General features: G+C 36.0%; 1 long non-coding RNA gene across 1 annotated transcript; it reads right to left on the reverse strand.

The window, feature by feature from the left end:
• Nucleotides 1-12135: 12135 nt before the first annotated feature.
• Nucleotides 12136-24279, reverse strand: LOC135967565 (uncharacterized). The gene is made up of 3 exons (XR_010581740.1): nt 24083-24279; nt 23037-23159; nt 12136-12147 (listed from the first exon to the last, which is right to left on the reverse strand). It is a non-coding gene; the product is annotated as an uncharacterized lncRNA (long non-coding RNA).
• Between the last annotated feature and the right edge of the window lie 1386 nt (nt 24280-25665).

A 25665-nucleotide genomic window follows, 5' to 3' on the forward strand; every position in this document is an offset into this window, starting at 1 on the left:
AGTATTTTTATACCTAGAAAGAAAACACATTACAAGAAGAGAGAATAGCCTATGCAATAACCATTACAATATTTATCTATATTGTATATATTTCCTCTTCAGCTTCTCTGATTCTGTATACAAAACATGATAGTCTTTATGTAACTACATATCTGGGGAATATTCAGATAAGCTTTGAAAACTTTCCAAATAAAGTGGATGTATTGGTCCAGGTAGGCTAAAAGTTGGCTAGAGGGAAAGCCACACACATATGTGTGTACAATCCCTTCCACCCTAACATATACCCCAAGAAACCATAAAACTCAATTATATTTCACATTTCATTGGTTAAATGTCTTAAAATATTGACTTCAGTAAAGTTTCAGGATACAAAATCAATGTTACCAAAATTAGTAGCATTTTCATACACTAATAACATTAAAGTTGAGAGCCAAATCAAGAACTCAAGCCCATTTGTAGTAGCCACATATACACACGAAAATACTTAGAGAAAGCACAGATGATACAAATGGGAAAAAAATTTATGCTCATGGATTGAAATAATCAATATAATTAAAATGGACATACTGCTGAAAGCAATATACAGATTCAATGCTATTCTTATGAAACTACCAACATGTTTCATGGAACTAGAAGAAAAAAAACTTTTAAAATTCATATGGAATCAAAAAACAGCCAAAGCATCCTGAGCAAAAAGAACAAGGACAGAGGCATTACATTACCCAGTTTCAAACTAAGCTGCAAGTCCACAGTAGCCAAAACAACATGGTACTGGTACAAAAACACATAGATCAATGGAACAGAATAGAAAACTCAGAAATACAGCCACACACCTACAGCCCATCTGATATACAGTGAAGTTGACAAAAATAAGCAATGGGGAAAAGATTGCCTATTTAATAAATAGTACTGGGATACTGGCTAGCCACATGTAGAAGAATGAAACTGGACTTCCATCTTTTGCCATATATAAAATTAACTGAAGATGGATTAAAGATTTAAATGTAAGTCCTCAAACCACAAGAATCCTAGAAGAAAACCTAGGAAATGCCATTCTGTACAGGGGCCTTGGGAAAGAATTTATGACTAAGTCCTCAAATGCAATTGCAACAACAACCAAAATTGACAAGTGGTACCTAGTTAAAGTAAAGAGCTTCTGAATAACAAATGTTCTAGCAACAGAGTAAACAGACAACATACAAAATGGGAGAAAATATTTATAACCCATGCATCCAACAAAGGCCTAATATTCAGAATCTACAAGGAACTGAAACAATTCAACAACCCAAAACAGCCTCATTTTAAAAATGGACAGGAGACAAGAACAGACACATTTTAAAAGAAGACATATGAGTGGTAAACAAACATCTGAAAAAAATGCCCAACCTTACTGATCATCAGAGAACTGCAAATGAAAACCATAATGAGATTCCAGAATGCACCAATCTGAATGGTTATTACTAAAAAGTCAAAAAACAACAAATGGTAGCAAGGAGTCGTTTAAAGGGAATGCTTATACACTGTTGGTAAGAATGTAAATTACTTCAGCCACTGTGGAAAGCAATTTGGAGAGTTCTCAAAGAACATAGAACAGAACTGTCATACAATCCAGCAATCTCGTTACTCGGTATAATTCCAAAATAAACTGTTCTACCAGAAAGAGATGTACTCCCATTTTCATTACAGTGCTATTCACAATAGCAAAGATATGGAATCAACTTATGTGTCCATCAACAATGGACTGAACAAAGAAAATACGGTACATATATACCGTGGAATACTGCACAACCACAAAAGAAAAAAAAATTGTGTCCTTTGCAGCAACATGGATGTGCTGGAGGCCATTATCCTAAGCAAATTAATGCAGGAACATGTTCTCCCTCATAAGTGGGAGCTAAATATTGGGTACTCATTGGCATGAAAATGGCAACAATAGAAACTGGGGACTACTAGAAGAGGGAAAGAGGGAGGGGGACAATGGATGAAAAACTAACTATTGGGGACTATGCTCAGTACCTGGGTGATAGGATCATTCGTACCCCAATCCTCAGCATCACGCAATGTATAAAGGTAACAAACCTGCATATATACCCTATGAAGCTAAAATAAAAGTTGAAAAAAGTTATTTCAATAAAAACTTAACAGAAGTAAATTATATATTACAGCAATATATGTAGTAGAAATTAATTATCATTAGGCTTACATCCTTAAACCAAAGGTGAATCATATCAAATCTGCAAAGTACAATTCTTATTAAACCTCAACCAAAGTTCCTTTGGGGCTTCATCTCCTTCTGGAGGAATTTATATTGTAAAAGTCTTTAAAGATAAATAGTTATAGAGACCTGTAATTTCTGCCAATATGCCAGGCAAACTCAACATCAACGAAGACAATTCCTCACATTGGGGAGGAGTTATGAGGGGCAGGGAGAGGCTGAAGTCAGTGTTCCTTACCAATCTCTGCCTCCAGCCTCCCAAAGCCCCAGCAAGCTCAGTAGATCATAATGTGGGACTGCGTTATTCACATGTATGTTACCCATCAGGGAACATTTTGATAGTATCTCAGGATCAAGTAAAAAAGTGTTGGTGAAGTGCTTTACATTTAAATGAGAAAATGATACATCTTTGTCAGTTATTACAATAAAATAACTGAAAGATATACCTACCAACCTTATTTTTTTATTTTATTTTATTTTTTTTTTTGAGATGGTGTCTTGCTCTGTTGCTCAGGCTGGAATGCAGTGGCACGATCTTGGCTCACTGAAACTTCCAGCTCCTGGTTTCAAGCAATTCTCCAGCCTCAGCCTCCTGAGTAGCTGGGATTACAGGCACACACCACTACCCCTAGCTAATTTTTGTATTTTTAGTAGAGACTGGGTTTCACCATGTTGGCCAGGGTGACCTCGAACTCCTGACCTCGTGATCTGCCCATCTCAGCCTTCCAAAGTGCTGGGATTACAGGCATGAGCCACCACACCCGGCCCATTTTCTTTACTGGAATAATAATGTTTGTTAGTATTGTTCTAATGGCAATCAAAATTACAATGTAGTTTGCCGAAATCGTCACTCTGTCTCTCTTTCTCTCTCTCTCTCCTTCTCTACCTACATTTCTAGTTATATATTATTTCTCCGATAACATCGACATTACTCGTAAACTAAATAATGTTCCTGGAATCTCTGTAATTAAGAGGAAAGATAGCATCTAAGAATTGTGTTCCCTTACCTGTCACACCAGCTTGGTTAATGAGCAGAAAAAACACAAGGCTTAAATGCTCAGCTGATAAAAAGGCTTACCTCCTTCACTAGGCTTTAAAAAGGGTTGATTTTACACATTGGCAGCTGTGTAATGTTGTCTAGGGGATATAGGACAGTGTACATTATCTACTGAAATTTTGGGGATCCCACCATTTAAAGACCCATTTCTTTAGGTCTAACTGACACTTTGCTGTGTGGGTCCCATTAAAAATACATACTATTTCTGAATCTTTGTCATTCTCCATCTCAGTGATACTCAGAGGGCACTTAGATTATCAACTAAAGAAGTGTCGTATCAAAACATAAGCCACTGTGAGAGAACCAAAGTTGCATACAACATATTTACTTGTTTCCCCAAGATCAGCCCTTGGAATTGGGTTGAAGAAAGTCCCTCAGGAGATCAACATTTTAACTCTATACCTAAAATGTCTTATAGTAGTCCTTAAAATAGTGGAGTGTCCTTTACAATGATCTTGCTAACTAGCTATACAATGGCAGGCACTGCTTTTCTGGTTTCAATGAGACACAAGCGGCTAATTTAAATTTCTTTAACACTTTTAAAAACCTGTGGCTTTTTGACCTTGATACAGCATCTGATGTGCTTTCAAGGCACCCTTGTATCAGGACAGTTAACCTCTTTGTTTTCATTTCTGTAATCATCACAGAAGACCCTCTAACCCCTTAGCCCATTTGTTTTATTCCCTATGGACAGAGGGTGAACAAAAATAATGTAAACAATAAGATGAAAGAAACAACATTAACCATCTTCAGTATTTTACATTCAGTTTTTTATGGACCTATCTGTGTAAATACAGGACAAAAATAAACGTGACAGGATGAGAAGCAATATATTTCTTGTAGATTTGGCCTCTAATGACATACTGGAAGCAATTTTTGAGTAGTTAGCCAAAGTGGAAATAGTTAACTTGTAGTTTATTAAATATCTATAACCAAGTTACCTCCACTTTTCATGTTGAAAGTCACCCCTTACTCTGACCTACAGGAATGACATGTATACTATCTATCTTGATATTATATAATTATGTTAATCTAAAAAAACCAGAAGTCATTGAGGCATATTTAGTCTGGTTTACAGTAGTCCCTAATCGTTGTCGTTAGTTGCTGAAAGATTTAGCAATGAGTTTTAAGATTTATTTTTCAAGTTAGTCTACACAGACATAACTTAAAATTTGTTTTATTTATATGACTTGTCTCCCTCATGATTCATTTTTGAACCAGCCTTCAGGCAAAAGCAATGTTAGCTTGCCTAGGGGAAGCTCATTTAATTTGATAGTGATAATTTTTTTGACAGCTGGTAATTTACTTATTTACAGCTTCCTGATTATGTTTTCTAATGCTGTAGTTATTTATATAAAATAATAATCTTCAGTTAAAGAATCCTTATTTTCTATTAATTGTTCCACTAAGAAAAAACAAACTTTAACTTTTTTTCTTACTAGTATTAGTATCTTGTGATTTTGTTCTCACCTTAGTATAATGGTGATTATCATTTCATGCATATGATAAGAGAGATCCAGCTCTTATTGTCAAAGGATTTTTTTCCAGTTCACTATTACTAAAGGAATGCACCTTACCCATGACTGTCATTGATGATAGTGGTTTAGCCACAGTGATATTTTGGGATAAGGCATCCCAGAAAAGTTTAAGCTACATGTTTGTAGGCTTCAGAATATGCAAAAGGTCTTCCCTTTTTCCATCTTTTTAGGCTCACAAGGCATTTGAGGGGAAAATATTATTTAAATATGTTAACAGGAAAGTATATTGTTCAAATAGTGAGAGTTATATAAATGTACCAAAGCACTTTAGCAATTACGATGTGTTAGATAGCTTTTTTGCATGGAACATAAGGCTATTTATTAAATGGGTAACATGGTTGATCTTTCCAATAAAAGATGAATTTTGCTTTAATGTGGCAATATCCATTATAGGTCTTTATGATAAACAGTTTTCTAGGTTTGAATATATTCATTTTTTTTTAAACAGAAACATTTTGTTCAGCATAAAACATACTAGAGGGGTCGGGGAAATCCCTTTCCTAGCAGCAGGAAGCTGTGACAGACAGTACCTGGAAAACTGGGACACTCCCACCCTAATACTGTGCTTTTCCAATGGCCTTAGCAAACTGCACACTAGGAGATTATATCCTGCGCCTGGCTCGGAGGGTTCCACCCCCATAGAACCTCGCACATTGCTAGCACAGCAGCCTGAGATGGAACTGCAAGGTGGCAGCTAGGCTCGGGGAGGGGCGTCCACCATTGCTGAGACTTCAGTAGGTAAAGTCACAGGGAAGCTCGAACTGAGTGGAGCCCACCGCAGCTCAGTGAGGCCTGCCTGCCTCTGTAGACTCCACCTCTAGGGGCAGGGAATAGCTGAACAAAAGGCAGCAGAAACTTCTGGAGACTTAAACGTACCTGTCTGACAGCTTTGAGGAGAGTAGTGGTTCTCCCAGCATGGAGTTTGAGATCTGAGAATGGACAGACTGCCTCAAGTGGGTCCCTGACCCTCAAGTAGCCTAACTGGGAGACACCTCCCAGTTAGGGCTGACCGACACCTCATACAGCTGAGTGCCCCTCTGAGACAAAGCTTCCAGAGGAAGGATTAGGCAGTAACATCTGCTGTTCTGCAATATTTGCTGTTCTGCAGTCTTTGCTGGTGATACCCAGGCAAACAGGGTCTGGAGTGGACCTCTAGCAAACTCCAACAGACCTGCAGCTGAGGGTCCTGACTGTTAGAACGAAAACTAACAAAGAGAAAGGACATCCACACCAAAACCTCATCTGTACGTCACCATCATCAAAGACCAAAGGTAGATAAAACCACAAAGATGGGGAGAAACCAAAGCAGAAAAGCTGAAAATTCTAAAAATTAGAGTGCCTCTTCTCCTCCAAAAGAATGCAGCTCCTCCCCAGCAATGGAACAAAGCTAGACAGAGAATGACTTTGACAAGTTGAGAGAAGAAAGCTTCAGACAATCGGTAATAACAAACTTCTCCAAGCTAAAGGAGGATGTTCAAACCCATTGCAAAGAAGCTAAAAACCTTGAAAAAAAGATTAGATGAATGGCTAACTAGAATAAACAGTGCAGAGAAGGCCTTAAATGACCTGATGGAGCTGAAAACCATGGCACGAGAACTATGTGACACATGCACAAGCTTCAGTAACCAATTAATCAAGTGGAAGAAAGGGTATCAGTGATTGAAGATCAAATGAATGAAATGAAGCAAGAAGAGAAGTTTAGAAAAAAAAGAGTAAAAAGAAATGAACAAAGCCTCCAAGAAATATGGGACTATGTGAAAAAACCAAACATACCTGTAATTGGCATACCTGAAAGTGATGGGGAGAATGGAACCAAGTTGGAAAACACTCTGCAGGATATTATCCAGGAGAACTTCCCCAACCTAGCAAGTCAGGCCAACATTCAAATTCAGGAAATACAGAGAATGCCACAAAGCTACTCCTTGAGAAGAGGAACCCCAAGACACATAATGGTCAGATTCACCAAAATTGAAATGAAGGAAAAAATGTTAAGGGCAGTCAGAGAGAACAGTCAGGTTACTCACAAACAGAAGCCCATCAGAATAACAGCGGATCTCTTGGCTGAAACTCTACAAGTCAGAAGAGAGTGGGGGCCACTACTCAACATTCTTAAACGAATTTTCAACCCAGAGTTTCATATCCAGCCAAACTAAGCTTCATAAATGAAGGAGAAATAAAATCTTTTACAGACAAACAAATGCTGAGAGATTTTGTCACCACCAGGCCTGCCTTACAAGATCTCCCGAAGGAAGCACTAAACATGGAAAGGAACAACAGGTACCAGTCACTGCAAGAACATGCCAAAATATAAAGATGATCAATGATATGAAGAATCCACATCAACTATCGAGCAAAATAACCAGCTAACATCATAATGACAGGATCAAATTCACACATAACAAAATTAACCTTAAATGTAAATGGGCTAAATTCTCCAATTAAAAGACACAGATTGGCAAATTGGAAAACAGTCAAGACACATCAGTGTGCTGTGTTCAGGAGACCCATCTCACATGCAGAGACACACATAGGCTTCAAAATAAAGGGATGGAGGAAAACCTACCAAGCAAATGGAAAACAAAAAAAAAGTAGGTTTTGCAATCCTAGTCTTTGATAAAACAGACTTTAAACCAACAAAGATCAAAAGAGACAAAGAAGGCCATTACATAATGGTAAAGAGATCAATTCAACAAGAAGAGCTAACTATCCTAAATATATATGTACCCAATACAGGAGCACCTAGATTCATAAATCAAGTCCTTAGAGACCTACAAAGAGACTTAGACTCAAACACAATAATAATGGGAGACTTTAACACCCCACTGTCAACGTTAGACAGATCAACGAGACAGAAAGTTAAAAAGGATATTAGGGAATTGAACTCAGCTCTGCACCAAGTGGACTTAATAGACATCTATAGAACTCTCCACCCCAAATCAACAGAATATACATTCTTATCAGCATCACATCACACTTATTCCAAAGTTGACCACACAGTTGGAAGTAAAGCACTCTTCAGGAAATATAAAAGAACAGAAATTATAACAAACTGTCTCTCAGACCATAGTTTAATCAAACTAGAACTCAGAATTAAGGAGCTCACTCAAAACCACTCAACTACATGGAAACTGAACAACCTGCTCCTGAGTGGCTACTGGACACATAATGCAATGAAGGCAGAAATAAAGATGTTCTTTGAAACCAATGAGAACAAACACACAACATACCAGAATCTCTAGGACACATTTAAAGCAGTGTGTAGAGGGAAATTTATAGCACTAAATGCCCATAAGAGAAAGCAGGAGAGATCTGAAATTGACACTCTAAAATCACAATTAAAAGAATTAGAGAAGCAAGAGCAAACACATTCAAAAGCTAGCAGAAGGCAAGAAATAACTAAGATCAGAACAGAACTGAAGGAGATAGAGACACAAAACACCCTTCAAAAAGTCAGTGAATCCAGAAGCCAGTTTTTGGAAAAGATCAACAAAATTGATAGACCACTAGCAAGACTAATAAGAGAGAAGAATCAAATAGATGCAATAAAAAATGATAAAGAGGATATCACCACCAATCCCACAGAAATACAAAATACCATCAGAGAATACTAGAAATACATCTGTGCAAATAAACTAGAAAATCTAGAAGAAATGGATAAATTCCTGGACACATACACCCTTCCAAGACTCAACCAGGAAGAAGTTGAATCCCTAAATAGATCAATAACAGGCTCTGAAGTTGAGGCAATAATTAATAGCCTACCAACAAAAAAAGTCCAGGACCAGACGGATTCACAGCTGAATTCTACCAGAGGTACAAGCAGGAGCTGGTACCATTCCTTCTGAAACTCTTCCAATCAATAGAAAAAGAGGGAATCCTCCCTAATTCATTTTATGAGACCAACATCATCCTGATATCAAAGCCTGGCAGAGACACACCAAAAAAAGAGAATTCTAGACCAATATCCCTGATGAACATTGATGCAAAAATCCTCAATAAAATACTGGCAAACTGAATCCAGCAGCACATCAAAAACGCTTATCCACCACAATCAAGTTGGCTTCATTCCTGGGATGCAAGTCTGGTTCAACATACGCAAATCAATAAATGTAATCCATCATATAAACAGAACCAAAGACAAAAGTTATATGGTTATTTCAATAGGTGCAGAAAAGGCCTTCGACAAAATTCAACACCCCTTCATGCTAGAAACTCTCAATAAACTAGGTATTGATGGGACGTATCTCAAAATAATAACAGCTATTTATGACAAACCCACAGCCAATATCATACTGAATGGGCAAAAACTGGAAGCATTCCCTTTGAAAACTGGCACAAGACAGGGATGCCCTCTCTCACCACTCCTATTCAACATAGTGTTGGAAGTTCTGGCCAGGGCAATGAGGCAACAGAAATAAATAAAGGTATTCAATTAGGAAAGGAGGAAGTCAAATTGTCCCTGTTTGCAGATGACATGATTGTGTATTTAGAAAACCCCATCATCTCAGCCCAAAATCTCCTCAAGCTGATAAGCAACTTCAGCAAAGTCTCAGGATACAAAATCAATGTGCAAAGATCACAAGTATTCCTATACACCAAAAACAAACAGAGAGCCAAATCATGAGTGAACTCCTATTCACAATTGCTTCAAAGAGAATAAAATACCTAGGAATCTAACTTACAAGGGATGTGAAGGACCTCTTCAAGGAGAACTGCAAACTACTGCTCAGTGAAATAAAAGAGGACACAAACAAATGGAAGAACATTCCATGATCATGGATAGGAAGAATCAATATTGTGAAAATGGCCATACTGCCCAAGGTAATTTATAGATTCAATGCCATCCCAATCAAGGTACCAATGACTTTCTTCCAGAATTGGAAAAAACTACTTTAAAGTTCATATAGAACCAAAAAAGAGCCCACATTGTCAAGGGAATCTTAGCCAAAAGAGTAAAGCTAGAGGCATCACACTACCTGACTTCAAACTATATTCCAAGGCTGCAGTAACCAAAACAGCATGGTACTGGCACCAAAACAGAGATACAAACCAATGGAACAGAATAGAGCCCTCAGAAATAATACCACACATCTACAACCATCTGATCTTTGACAAACCTGACAAAAGTAGGAAATGGGGGAAGGATTCCCTATTTAATAAATGGTGCTGGGAAAATTGGCTAGCCATAAGTAGAAAGCTGAAACTGGATCCTTTCCTTACTCCTTATACGAAAATAATTCAAGATGGATTGGAGACTTAAATGTTAGACCTAAAACCATAAACACTCTAGAAGAAAACCTAGGCAATACCATTCAGGCCATAGCCATGGGCAAGAACTTCATAACTAAAACACCAAAATCAATGGCAGCAAAAGTCAAAATTGACAAATGGGATCTAATTAAAGTAAAGAGCTTCTGCGCAGCAAAAGAAACTACCATCAGAGTGAACAGGTAACTTACAGAATGGGAGAAAATTTTTACAGTCTACCCATCTGACAAAGAGCTAATATCCAGAATCTACAAAGAACTTAAATTTACAGGAAAAAAATCAATCAACCCCATCAGAAAGTGGGCAAAGGATATGAACAGACACTTCTCAAAAGAAGACATTTATGCAACCAACAGACACAAGAAAAAATGCTCATCATCACTGGCCATCAGAGAAATGCATATCAAAACCACAATGAGATACTATCTCACACCAGTTAGAATGGTGATCATTAAAAAGTCAAGAAACAACAGGTGCTGGAAAGTATGTGGAGAAATAGGAATGCTTTTACGTTGTTGGTGGGACTGTAAACTAGTTCAACCATTGTGGAAGACAGTGTGGCGATTCCTCAAGGATCTAGAACTGCAAATACCATTTGACACAGCCATCCCATTACTGGGCATATAATAAAAGGATTATAAATCATGCTGCTCAATGACACGTGCACACGTATGTTTATTGTGGTACTATTCACAATAGCAAAGACTTAGAACCAACCCAAATGTCCATCTATGATAGACTGGATTAAGAAAATGTGTCACATATATACCATGCAATACTATGCAGCTATAAAAAAGGATGAGTTCATGTCCTTTGTAGGGACATTGATGAAGCTAGAAACCATCATTCTGAGCAAACTGTTGCAGGGCAGAAAACCAAACACCGCATGCTCTCGCTCATAGGTGGGAATTGAACAATGAGAACACTTGGACACAGGGTGGCGAACGTCACACACCGGGGCCTGTTGTGGGGTATTGGGGGGGGGAGGGTTAGCATTAGGAGATATAGCTAATGTAAATGACGAGTTAATGGGTGCAGCACACCAACATGGCACATGTATACATATGTAACCTGCACGTTGTGCACATGTACCCTAGAACTTAAAGTATAATAATAAAAAACACACTGAATTATATACTTTTAAAAAAAGTTAGAATTTTAAATGTGAAAGTTATCTGCTTTCAGACAAGCCAAGAAAACAAATATTTTATTTTCCAGCTTTATTGAAGAATAAATTAACAAATAAACAATGTATATAATTTAAGGTGTATTATATGGTGATATGATAGGTAAATATATTGTAAAATGACTACCACAACCATGCTCATTAAAACATTCCTCGCAGTGACTCTTGAGTACACCCGGAAGTCCGTTTCTTCAATGTGTACTTTCACTTTGCAATAAATCTCCATACTTTGACTTAAAAAAGTCCATCACCTCATATATTTACCATTTGTGTGTGTGTGTGGTGAGAACACTTACTATCTTGGACTTAGTATATTTCTTAGAAAATTTTAAGTAAAAAATACAATGTTGTTAACTACAGTCACCATGTCATACATTAAATCCCCCGAACTTATTCATCTTACAACTGAAAGTTTGGACTTTTTGACCTACATACGCCCATTTCCCATCCCCTACCTCCTTCCACCTGCTGAAATCAACCATTCTACTCTCTGCTTTTAAGCGTTCAACTTTTTAGATTCACATATAAGTGGTATCATACATCACTATATATATCTTCCTATATCTGGCTTATTTCACTTAACACAATGAAAGCATATAAGGATTGCATTTTTCCATTCTGTAGGTTTCCTTTACATTGTGTTTATTGTTTCCTTTGCTGTGTAGAAGCTTTTCAATTTGATACAGACCGCTTGTTTATTTTTGCTTTTGTTGACTTTGCTTTTTGTGTCATATAAAAATATCATTGCCCAGATTAATTTCAAGGAGCCTTTTTTCTGTGTTTACTTTTAGGAGTTTTATAGCTTTAGGTCTCATATTTAAGTATTTAATCTATTTTGATTCAATGTTTGTGTACTATGTAAGTTAAGGGTCCAGTTTCATTCCTTTGTCTGTGAATATTCAGTTTTTCAGACACCATTTATTGAAGATACTGTCCTTCCTCCATTGTGAATCCTGGGCACTCTCATTAAAGATTAGTTGACCTCATATGTGGACAGCATATGCACGCATGGGTATTGGCTCTCTATTCTGATCCATTAGTCTATGTGTCTGTTTTTATGCCAATACCATATTTTTTATTACTATAGCTTTGTAGTATAGTTTGAGTTCAGGAAATGTAGTGCATCAAGCTTTGCTGTTTTTACTCAAAATTACTTGTAGTTTGGGAGGCTTTATGAACACCTTGGGAGGCTGAGGTGGGTGAAGCACTGGAACCCAGGAGTTTGAGACCACACAAAAATTAGTCAGGTGTGGTGGCGTGCACCTATAGTCCCAGTTATTCAAGAGGCACAGGTGAAAGGATCGCTTGAGCCCAGTAGGTTAAGACTGCAGTGGACCGTGATTGTGCCACTGTACTCCAGCCCAGGTGAGAGAGTGAAACTCTATACCAAAAATAAATAAATAAATAAATAAAAATAAAAAGAGTTAATTTGGTATTTGGAGTGTTCGTGGTTTCATACATTTTAGAATTGTATTTTTTATTTCTGTGAAACATGCCATTGGAATATGGTAGGGATTGCATGGAATCTGTAGATTGTTTGAGGTAGTATGGACATTTTAACATTTTATTTACTTGTGTCTTCTTCAATTTATTTCATCAGTGTTTGATAGTTTTCATTATACAGATCTTCTACCTCCTTGGTTAAATTTATTCATAAGTATTTTATCATTTCTGATGTTATTGCAAATGGGATTGTTTTCTTAATTTTGTTCTCAGATAGTTAATTGTTAGTGTATAGAAATACAACATGATTTTTTATGTTGATTTTGTATCACGAAACTTCACTGAAATCATTTATTCTAACAGTTTTATAGTGGGGTTTGAGGGTTTTCTCTACATAAAATGAAGTCATTTTCAAACAAATACTTTGGCTTCCTGCTTTCTGATTTGGATGCTTTTTTTTCTTCTTCTTACCTAATTGCTCTGGTTAGGACGTTATTACATTGAATAGAAGTGGTAAGAGAGACACATTCGTCTTGGTCCTGATCTTAAAGGAAAACCTTTCAACTTTTCATCATTGAGTCTAATTTTTACTGTTGGCTTGTAACATGTGGCCTTTATTATGTTGACTTACATGTCTGCTACATGTAATTTATTGAGAGTTTTATCATGGAAAGATAATAAATTTTGTCAAATTCATTTTCTGCATCTATTGAGATCATGTGAAATTTATCCTTCATTCTATTAGTGTGGTATACAACACGTTTTGACTTGCATATGTTGAACCATCTTTCAGCCCAGAGATAAATCCCACTTGATTATGGTGAATGACCCATTTGCACAGGGATAATTCCCAATTGATCATTGTGAATGATCCTTTTAAAGTGATGATGAATTAAATTTGCTAATATTTTGTTGAGGATTTTCACATCTATGTGCATCAGAAATATTGGTGAATAATTTTCTTTTAGCATCTTTATCTGGGTTTGGTATGAGGGTAATTCTGGCCTTTGAAAATGAGTTTAGAAGTATTCCCTTTTCAAATTTTTAGAAACGTTTGAAAAGGACTGGTTTTAATCATTTAAATATTTGGTTGAATTCATTCATGAAGACATTTTGCCCCAGACTTTTTTTTTGGGAGATTTTCATAAGTGCTTCAAACCCTTTACATAATTATTGTTAGTCTATTTATGTTTTCCATTTCTTCATGACTCTGTTCTAGTAGGCTATATGCTACTTGGAATTTATTAATTTCTTCTAGGCTATGCAATTTATTGATGTGTTGTTAATAACCTGCTATAATCTTTTATATTACTATGGCATAAGTTCTTAGATCTCTTTCATTTCTAATTTATTGAGTTATCTCTTTTGTTCTATTTTTGGCTAAAGGTTTATCAATTTTGTTTGTCTTTAAAAACTCAGTTTTTACATCAGGTATAACTCCCAATGCAAATGACGAGTTGATGGGTGCTGACGAGTTGATGGGTGCAGCACAGCAACATGGCAAAAGTATACATATGTAACAAACCTGCACGTTATGCACACGTACCCTAGAACTTAAAGTATAATAATAAAAAATAATTTAAAAAACCCTCAGTTTTGTTAATCATTTTAATTGTCTTTCTAGTATCCATTTTATTTATGCTCCAATCTTTGTATTTTCTTTCTGCTAATTCTGGGTTTATTTGTTCTTTTTCTAGTTTCTTCAGATGTAAAATTAGGTTGCTTATTTGAGATCTTTATTATTAATAAATGTAGGCATTTGTCAGTATGAACTTCCCTCTTAGGACTTCTTGTACTGCATCTTTTACATTTTTGCATGTTGTCTTTTTCTTTTTCATTTGTCTACTGATACTTTTTGATTTCTTCTTTGGCCCATTGATTTCATCGAGTGTGTGTTGTTTACTTTCCACATTATTTGTGAATTTTCCTATTTTTCTCCTCTTACAGACTTCTAGTTTCATACCACTGGATTGATACCAATCTTACCAAATATATCAAATATCTTAAGAGATAATTTCAGTCCTCTTAAATTTGCTCAGATTTACAGTCTAACACAATACACCCTGGAGAATATTCTGTATACACTTGAGAAGAATGTGCATTCTTCTTTTGTTAAATGGCATTTTCTGCATATGTCTCTAAGGTCCATTTGATCTGTAGTGTTCATCAAGTCTGCTATTTCCTTATTGATTTTCTGTCTGGATGATATATCCATTATTGAAATCCCTTACTATTGTATTACTATTTTTCCTTTCAGTTCTGTTTATATTTTCGTTACATATTTGGGTGCTCCAATGTAGAGTACATACATATTTACAATTGTCACATCCTTTTGATGATTCAATTCCTTTATCATTATATAGTGACTTTTTTTTTCTCTTGTGACAGATTTTGACTGAAAGTCTATTTTGTCTCATATAAGTACCACTGCTTCCTTTTGGTTACCATTTCCATGGAATATCTTTTTCTGTTCCTTCACTTTTAGCCTATGTGTGTCCTTAAAGCTAAAGTTAGTCTCTCATAGGGAGCATGTTGCTGCAAATTTTTTTAAATACACTAAGTCACTGTGTATTTCTTGATTGGATAATTTAATCTGTTTACAATTAAAGCAATTATTGATTGGCAAGCACGTATTACAGGCACACCTTTGAGGTATTACAGGTTCAGTTCTGGTATATCACCATAAAGCAAACATCACTATGAAGTGAGTGATACAAAATTTTTGGATTCCTATAAATATAAAAGTTATGTTTATACTATACTATGGTCTATGAGGTGTGAAATGCCATATGTCTAAAAAACAATGCATACACCTTAATTAAAAAATAACATATTGGTAAAAACTGCTAACAATTATATGAGCCTTCAGTGAGTTGTAATCTTTTTGTTTATGAAGCATCTTGCCTCAATGTTGATGGCTGCTAACTGATCAGGGTGGTAATTGCTGAAGGTGGAGGTGGCTAGCGCATTTTTTAAGATAACAGTAAAGTTTGCCACTTTGATTTACTCTTCCTTTCCTGAAAGATTTATGTGTAGCATACAATGCTGTTTGATAGGATTTTATCCACAACAGGACTTCTTTAACAATTGGAGTCAATCCCCTCAAACTCTGTCACTGCTTTATTAACTAGGTTTATGTAATGTTCTAATCCTTTGTTGTCATTTCAACAATATCCGTAGCATCTTCATCAAGAGTAGGTTCCACTACAGTAAACCATTTTTTTTTTTTTTTTTTTTTTTTTGAGATGGAGTCTCACTCTGTCACCCAGGCTGGAGTGCAGTGGTGCGATCTGGGCTAACTGCAAGCTCCACCTCCTGAGTTCACGCCATTCTCCTGCCTCAGTCTCCCAAGTATCTGGGACCACAGGTGCCCACCACCATGCCCAGCTAATTTTTTTGTATTTTTAGTAGAGACATGGTTTCACCATGTTAGCCAGGACGGTCTCGATCTCCTGACCTCATGATCCGCCCACCTCAGCCTCCCAAAGTGCTGGGATTACAGGCGTGAGCCACCGTGCCCAGCCCACTTTCTTTGCTCATCCTTAAGCAACTTCGCATTTGTTAAAGTTTCATCATGAGATTTTTGGCAATGCTGTCACATCTTCAGGTCTCACTTGCAATTCTAGTTCCTTGCAGTTCTACCACATCTGTAGTTTCTTCTTTCACTGAGTTATTTAACTCTTCAAAGCCATCTGTGAAGGTTAGACTCAACTTCTTGGGAACTGCTTTTATTTATTTATTTATTTATTTATTTAGAGACTTAATAAGACTTCGAGACTTATTAAGATTCACTCTTGTTGCTCAGGCTGGAGTACAATGACGCGATCTCGGCTCACTGCAACCTCCGCCTTCCGGGTTCACACGGTTCTCTTGCCTCAGCCTCCTGAGTAGCTGGAATTACAGGTGTGGGCCACCACGCCCAGATAATTTTTGTATTTTTAGTAGAGACGGGGTTTCACCATATTGTTTAAGCTGGTCTGGAACTCCTGACCTCACGTGATTCTCCTGTCTAGGCCTCCCAAAGTGTTGGGATTACAGGCATGAGCCACCGCGCCCGGTGGCGAACTGCTTTTAATGTTGCTGTTGTGACTTCCTCTCATGAATCACAAATGTTCTTACTGGCATCTAGAATGCTGAATTCTTTCCAGATGGTGTTTGATTTACTTTGCCCAGATCCATCAGAAGAATCACTATCTATGGCAGCTACAACTTTAAAAGATGTATTTATTTAATAATAAGACCTGACAGTCAAAGTTACTACTTGATTTATGGGTTGCAGTATGGCTATTGTGTTAGCAGGCATAAAAACATTGATATCCTTTATACCTTCATCAGAGAGCTTTTTAAGTGACTATATGCATTGTCAATGAGCAACAGTATTTTAAAAGAAAAAAAATTTTTTTTTCCTGAGCAATAGGTTTCAACAAATAACGTAAAATATTCAACCATGTCGTAAAGAGATGTGCTGTCATCCAGTCTTTGTTGTTTTTATTTCTAGAGCACAGGCAGAGTAGATTTAACACAATAATTAAGGGCCCTAGGATTTTCAATATGGTAAATCAGCTTTGGATTCAACCTATGGTCACCAGCTGTGTTAGCCCTTAAGAAGAGAGTAAACCAGTCCTTGGAAGCTTTGAAGACAGGTATTGACTTCTCCTTTTCTGCCATCAGAGTGCTAGATGCCATCTTTTTTCAATAGAAGGCTATTTTGTCTACATTGACTGAAAGCCTTACCTATAACATAAGCATTTGATTAACACATATTTTGTGTAGTCTGTGTAGTATATATTCTTACAATAAAGTCACCTAAACAAAAGAAAATTCTTTTTAAAACTATCATGTGGAAGAAAAAATGTATTTGCTTTTTGTACCTGGAAGTGGATCATGATAAGGTTCTTCATCTTCGTCTTTACATTGAGTAGCCTGAAGAGGAGGTGGAGGAAGAAGGGGAGGTAGAAGGGTAGGCAGGAGAGGCAGACACACTTGGTATAACTTTTGTTGGAAAAAATCCACATGTAAGTGAACTCACACAGTTCAAACCCACGTAGGCCCACGTAGGCCAAGTGTACTTCAACTCTGCTGTTGAATTTGCATAAATACCTCTATTGTTAACTGTCATTTGATGTGTGTTTGATAATTTCCAACCTCCTGAATGTTTTGCTCCAACGTCAAATTTACATCTAGTATCAAAGTCACCATTTTCCCTTCTGATCTCCTGTTCCTGATCATGGAATGTCACATGTCTTGGTCAGACACAGTCTGAATGTCAGTGTTAGCTTCACATTTCCCTTTTCCTTCTCTTCCAGTATTTAGCCAATTATTTCAAAAATTCAACTGATGTTACATTCTCACTCTTAATTCCATTACCCCTCTCATGAACAACTGACAAGATTCATTCAAATTTTTATTTACTCTGCATAAATCATTGTGAAATCACTTAATCCTTTGATCTTCAATTTCTTGTCTCTATTACTTTGTAGTGGTTGAGGCCCTTTATCCACTGAAGGTTCACTGCTGGAATGAATTGACAGTAGACAGAATGGACAGAAAAAAAAGGCATACAAACTTATTAACATGCACATTGACATGGGAGACCCACAAATATGAGACCCAAAAGAAGGGCCAGATAGTCTGGGATTAAATGCCCTCTTCAGGCCAGGCACAGTGGCTTCTGCCTGTAATCCCAGGTCTTCATGAGGCTAAGGTGGGAGGGTCAACTGAGGCCAGAAATTTGAGACTAGCCTGGGCAACAGAGTGAGACATTGTTTCTACAAAAACTACAAAATAAAAATTAGCCAGGTATTGTGACATGTACCAGTAGGTTTATATGCTCAGTAGATGAGGTGAGAAGATAGCTTGAGCCCAGGAGTTTGAGATTACAGTGAGCTGTGATTGATCCACTGCATTCTAGCCTGTAAAACAAAGCAAGACCCAGTATCTAAATTAATTAAATAAAAATTAAACTAATACTCTAATCATAAGGGAGGTGGAAGTTGGGTCTATAGGCAATTTTAGAGTGGATAGTAAATAATTTTTAGAGGAAATAAATGGAACCAGGAGGCAGACATTTTCTTATGATTTTATTTAAAACTGAATGGGATGAGCAGGTTAACGGAAAATGAGGGGCAAAACTGCACCGTGAACAATGACGGTCTTATTATATAGACTCTCAGGCAGTCTCTCTGTGCTGCCCTCAGAAAATAGATACAAAGCATATCCTGGTGTGGTGATGATATTTTATCTTTTCTTTTTCTCCAGTGATTAATCTTTTCTGGTTATTTGATGAGGTTCCTAGAAAGCGGGTTTTAAGACAATTGCATCTCTATGGAAAGGACTTTTCTGGTCAGATAAGGAAATTCCAAAGTTCCTTTCAGGGCTTTGGTGGAGGTGTGGAAGAAAAACAAGAGATTAAAAAGTTCTTGTATCTGAGGAAGATTTAGGGCCTTCCAACTTAATTTAATTCAAAATGTTCAGCAGGCCAAAACACTGTAATTTGGAGAATCGTTCTCTGTGCCCCCAGTAACCTATAAAACATAGCAGTTATGGAGTATGCAATAGTTACAAACAATTTCAAACATAAGGATTAGAGAAACTGATTAAGGGTGGCTTAAACAGGAATTCATAATATTCTCATATATTCATAGATTCTCAACCTAGTAGTTGCCTATTTTAGTTCCACTCTTTTCTCATTTAGAAAAACAAAAGGGGACAGCTCACCATTAGCACTCATTTAATTTTTACATAAACACACTCTTTGAGGCGGAAGCAAATCTGATTGATTTTCAGTATGAAAATGCAATATAAAAACTGCTCTTAGAATGATTTCTAAACAGAACAAACATCAGAATTATCTGAATCATCAGAATCATCTGTTATGGAAAAATTGGATTCTTCAAATGAATCTTCAGCCAATAGCAGTTCCATAATGAAGTTAGCATCATGCGTAGAAATCCTCCGTTTTCTAGGAGTTGAAATTTTCAGCCATCAAGAATCACTATATTTTTGTAAATGAAAACACCAGTAGTAGAAATAGAATGCTATAAATAGAATGACGTCTTTTGTTTCCAAAGTGAATATAGTAGAGCAATGCGTAAATAATAATAAAAGCAAGATATTTTCACAAAGTTGTCTCAGGGTGAATGCTGTAGCTGCAAGCATCAGCAGAGAGTATTCTTGGAGCATATGGGAAAATGGTTAACAAGGGGAGAAGTCAGAGCAAGAGGGAAACTATCTCTTCACATTACTATTGCCTTTTCTCTGAAATCTTCCCACAAGCTTCCCAGCCAACATCGCATCTTGTTTGATAACCATAACCGAACTCATGCCCACCTGTTTCCTGAAATCAGAGGATTTTCAATACTTATCTTCACATGAGTATGTGAAGTGTGCTTGCATGTGTTAACAAGAAAGGGACAGGGAATAGAAAAAATATATTGGGTGATTAAGCACATTTGTAGGATGCTCATTATAAGTTAAAATTTCACTGATGTATTTAAAAATGAGAAAATGCAGAAAAACTATTGTTGGAAGTAATATCCCATTAATTTAAGAAAAGAAATAATTATTTCTGAATTCTAGATACTGAAGCAATCTAATGAAAAAATACAGTTTCTTCAATTCTGCAGCTATAGTGAGAGTGATTTAAAAATTTGTGTTTCTTATAAGAGTTTGATATTTTTTACTACCAATGAGGATTATCACTGAATGGTTTACTGACTTGCTGTTGTTGTTGTTGTTGTTTTATCAAAATGTCCAGTTAAGTGAGGGTGAAAGCAACATTAGTATTTTCCCCAAATTACTCCAATAGTAGACCACCAACATTTTCAGTGATTTAGTGTATCTTTTTCTACTTGCATAATGCTTACATATCTAGCAATACATTTGCCTAATTATAGATTTTTAAAATTATAATAAACCGATATGGATATGCTGCAAAATATGTCTTAGTCAGTTTTTGCTGAATCAGATTAAAATATTTTGTGGAACTAGGTTTTCCAAGGAAATTCCATGTAGTTCAGTAATAGTAAATTTGATCATCTTACCATGCTTAAAATTAATATAATTAGTATAGTGTTTGGTACTCTTAAAATATCTCAAATTATATGCATTATTCATGTAATGCAAAAGAAAATATGTGTGAGAAAGAGAGAATGAATAAACCATGGTGAGTTTGTTTCATTAGAATTTTTTTTGTGGGGGAGGGAGAGGTTGCCAGCATGTGTTAGAGGTCCTCAGAGAATATACGGAGAAAAAGCTGATAGGTGTATTCATTCAACAAGCATTTACTGAGCTCCAACTATAAGCTAGGTGCTGTTCTGGATTCTGGGTATGGAGAGCTGAATTTTTTTAAAAAAAAGTTCCTGGCATCCTGGGCTTTGTGTGATATGAGTTACTATATGGCTAAGCTTTCCCACAAAAAGTTTCCGAATATACATTTATAAGAGTTCCCTAGGCTATAGAGCAGAGATGTACAAAGTGGACATTATCCACATGTTAGAAAAACAAGGTATTTCATATTTGGAACCCAGAGATTAAGTTTGGGTTATGCGGCTAATTTAGGAGCAAATTATCGCTTAATATAAGTTAGTGCATTAACTTCAAATATAAGAAGGCAGGGAGCAAGTTATAATTATGTGCCCTTTTGACCTAAGGACATCTTAGTTCATACAATTGCCAAGAATACAAAATATGGACATATTTGGATGAAAAATGAGGGAAACAACAGGATTCCTATCAACCCACAGGAATCTTGATCTCAAACATTTCCATTACATTATGCGTATTTCAGGAGTAAAGTAAAAGCAATTTTAAACGGAGTTTAAATTATCATATTGGACCAATAGGTGTCCTGGACTGGACTGTGTCTGCACTAATTTAAGGAGATGAAAGACAGTATTCAAATAAACTAGACTACACCTTAAGCAACTTGCGTTGCAATTAAGCAATTGGTGCTAAATAAATTCAATTTGAAATTCATAAGATGAAACAATTTTTTTCTCAATACCCACCAACTCAGAATATATCCTTAAATTTTGAAAATTATCCAACCTAACTCCATTTTCATATAAACAGAACAATAACCTTTATCTGTTATCATTGTAGTCTTCTGATTGTGAGCACTGCTTGTCCGAGTTTTGTGCCAACATGTATCCTGGTGGAAATGCCTTAAAGAGCATCCTTCTGATTTATAGACAACGGACAAAAGAACTTGCAGTGGCCTGGTCAATTTCTTAAGCGGCAGTTAATTAGTATCCTTCTGTTTGCTGAATTTAACTTCTAATAGTTAGCTGAAATGTGTCCTCCAACAGCGAAATTATTACCCTATAAACTCAAAACAATTATTGACCAATCAGTTAATAAAATGAATTGTCAGAATTGCAGGTAAAACTGCTTTTCTTAGTCCAACAAAAGTTTTGTTCGCTTACTCTCCAATGGTGACAGAAATATGCTCCCTTTATGTACTTTGGTAAACTTGACTTGGTACAGATTATTTAAAATTAACAACCAAAGAGGTGTAATAAGAGCCACAGTGAGATTAGTATGCTTTATAAACTCAGAACAGGTTATAGAAGGGCAGCCTTTGACAAAAGGAAAATCCCATTGGCGTTTAGGTACAGTGTATTTCCATTCCTGTTTTATATTGAAAGATACTTTTTTTTTTTTAATCCTCTTTAGCTTGCTTATATTATACCTGATGCAGCATAGAGAAAAGTGGGTCGGCTTAAAGTTAGTAGCTTTTCTTCATCAGAGAGGACTTATATGCATGCAAGCATTTTCCTTTCTAAGAATGTATACCGGGTACTCACCATTTAAAAATTTCATTTATATTTGTCACTAAAAAGACCTCTAAAATCAAAGTTGTTACACAATGGAAGTGCCTAATATTTACTTTTGATATAAGATGACTTTTAAATAAGTGTCTGATTCTTTTTTCCTTCTCAAATGCAAAAATAAATAAATAAAAAACAGTTGAGTGGCTATTTATAACATCTTTCTAATTTAAATACATTCTAAACTCTTAGTATAGAACAAGGAGATTAGTACTTGGACAGTTGTCAAAAAGCTCAAGTAATCCTTTATCTCCTTTAGAGATGTAAATGCTTGTGTTGCATATCCCTTAAGAAATGTTCATTAAATTTTGAGTGGCTATTGTTTTACAAGCTTTAAATTGCTTGTTATATGTACTGCTATAAGCTAGAGATGTGGATGAGCTCCTCTATTCACCCCTAAACACCTTTCAACATTACATAAATTGGGCAAATGTAATTAAATACCAAATATTAATGAAGTATCATTCAATCAGTCAAAATACATTTATCAGGTATTTACCATGTGCTGACAGAGCTACAAAGTATCAAACAAGTGGTTTCTGTCTTCCAGGAACCCATGGTCTATAGACAATGATCCTTCCTTTGTTCATCTATTCAGTTTCAAACGGTTCTCTTTACAGACCTATGATTCATTAGTTATAAATCATTAAAGGGTCTTTTAAAATCATTTAATTAATTGGCCCTTTGCTTTTGCCCTTTTTCTCCAAGGAACCTGTGATTTAGGATCACACTAGTCCCTTTTCTTTCCAAATGGCTGAGTTCATATACATTTATGAAATGTTAAATAGAGTTTTTGCAAAACTGGGGAATATCTTAAATATTTTATTTTTTAAAAGACAAGATCTTGCTTTGTCCCCAGGATGGAGCACGGTGACTCAATCAGCTCACCACAGGCTGGAATTCCTTGACTCAAGCCATCCTTCCGCCTCAGCCTCTGGAGTAGCTGGTACTACAAGTGCACCACCCTGCCTGTCTAATCAAACATTTTATAAAACAAATGGGCATTAAGATAATCCCAAAATAGTGTGGTATGCAGGACTTCCAAAATGTATTTCACTTTGGAAACTTTATTTTACTTATTTTGATGGAAATCTCTTCTGGAATTCAATATTTTATTTTGTTTTTCTTTTGACAAGAATGTCAAGTGACTCATCCACCTTTAGGAATAGTTGAGAATGAAAATTTGTAGACTGAAAGGAATTTCTTTTTGTACTTTGAAGCAGGTTTAATCCTTATCCTTTTTTTCTGTCTCTTTTTCTTTAGTCTTCGTAATTAATCAAAGTTCAAAATGAAAGCTCTCCACTTAGTCTCTCTCAGCCTGGATTCCCTTTAGATGACTACTTTATCTTCCTTGCTTTGTCCTTTTGTTAAGGCCTCAAACTCTTATGTTACTTTTAACTCTTTATTTATGTTCATTGGGGCATTTTATTTCCAACCTTTTATTGAAGCCTAACCTTCCTCTAATGCCCACCCCCCTTCTTTATTGTTGGTAAAGAGATAGTTCGGTCTCTTGTGGATTTTAGCATTAGCAAATGTATGCTTTACCTTGGTTCTCATTAGTGTTTATGGAATATTGAACTGACAGCACTTAGCTTATGACTCTTCCTTATCTGCCCCCAGGGAAACATAGTGTCATTCTTTCAAAAGCTATGCTTAGTTTCATTTTTAGAAGTATTTGGCCTGGCCTTTAGAGTCCCTTTCTACCCTTAGCACTTCAAAAGACTGTGGGTAACTTCAGTATCCTCTGAATGATCCATTCTGAACTCTCAAGACTTTCAAATTCCAGTGGTCTTCAATTCTATTCTATTGATTAACTCATTTAAAGAGCTACATTCTGTAATTGCTCTTACTATAAGATCTTTAATTTTTAAGTTTAACTCTCTTTCCAAAACATATATCTCAACCTAATATATTAGCATTTAATGTACTCTTCAACCTGACTACAAACCCATCTCATTTATTTCCTATATGGAAGTTAATTGCATTTATTTTTAAAATATATAAATTGGAGGGAAACTCCTGGTCAAATGACTTTTAAAATATGTAGATGAGGTATATAAGTTTTGATTCTGCAGTCATTCCCATAATAATAAGAGGAGTAATGTTCTGATGTTTTCTTAATAAGTAGGATGGGGATCTAATGTGCAAAATATCCCAACTTTCAACATTTTTTAAGAACAAAGCATTTTTTTAAAACATTAAAAGAAAAACAAAAGCAAAATATTTTGCCTCCATTATGTCTCAGGATTAGAGATTCCCACCCACTATGCTTTGGTAATTTGAGTAATATTGTCTAATTTCTGATTATATCTCCATATGGAAGACCTCTCCCTGATTTTGCTTCCAATTTGCTGTGTCTGCTTCATAAATCAGTCATTTTAACTGCACTCTCAGCAACTACTTTATTTCCTTCTCTTTCTCTTCTCTACATACTATTCCAAATAACCATTTCTTCCTCCATTTCTACTTCTAGGCTGCTACATTCTGACAGAATTCAGAACATGATACCCCAAAATATGGCATCTTAACATTTGAGAAAAATAGCAGAAGCAGAAAGGTCATTCTCTGACCTTCTCCCAGGAAACAGGTCATAAGATTCTTATCTGAGAAGCCCCTTCCCTATCCTTGGAGGAAAGGAATGTCCTTATGTCTGAAGACACAAGGACACAGAGGAACCTGAACAAACAACCCTTGCTAAATTCCCCCTAATTTATTACCATTAGATCATATTCCTTTTGTCCAATCATACTTCACAACTATTTACTTTATCAAATGTAAAAGGTTTCCCTATTTCTTTGAGTCTTCATTTCTGAAGGCACCTGTGTCAGGTAAAACTCATATTAAATAAATATGATTTTTCCTTGTTGACCTATTTTATTACATATGTCTCAGCCATAAATCTAGTGAGGAGTGAATAAAGGCTTCCTCCCCTACAATGTTATCAAAGAAAATAACATAGTATTTATTAATTGACTCTATTAAGATTTATGATTTTCAGACACTGCTTGGGCCCTCAATATCACTTGGTAAATTCTTTTGTTATATTTCCCTTCCTTGTCCTTTCTCCCTGGTGGCTATTCTGTAAGGTTCCAATCCTCTTTTGGCTTTTTCAAATTTTGCTGAACTAT

This window comes from Macaca fascicularis, chromosome 15 (assembly GCF_037993035.2).
Source record: "Macaca fascicularis isolate 582-1 chromosome 15, T2T-MFA8v1.1".
In the NCBI taxonomy this organism is placed as follows: domain Eukaryota; kingdom Metazoa; phylum Chordata; class Mammalia; order Primates; family Cercopithecidae; genus Macaca; species Macaca fascicularis.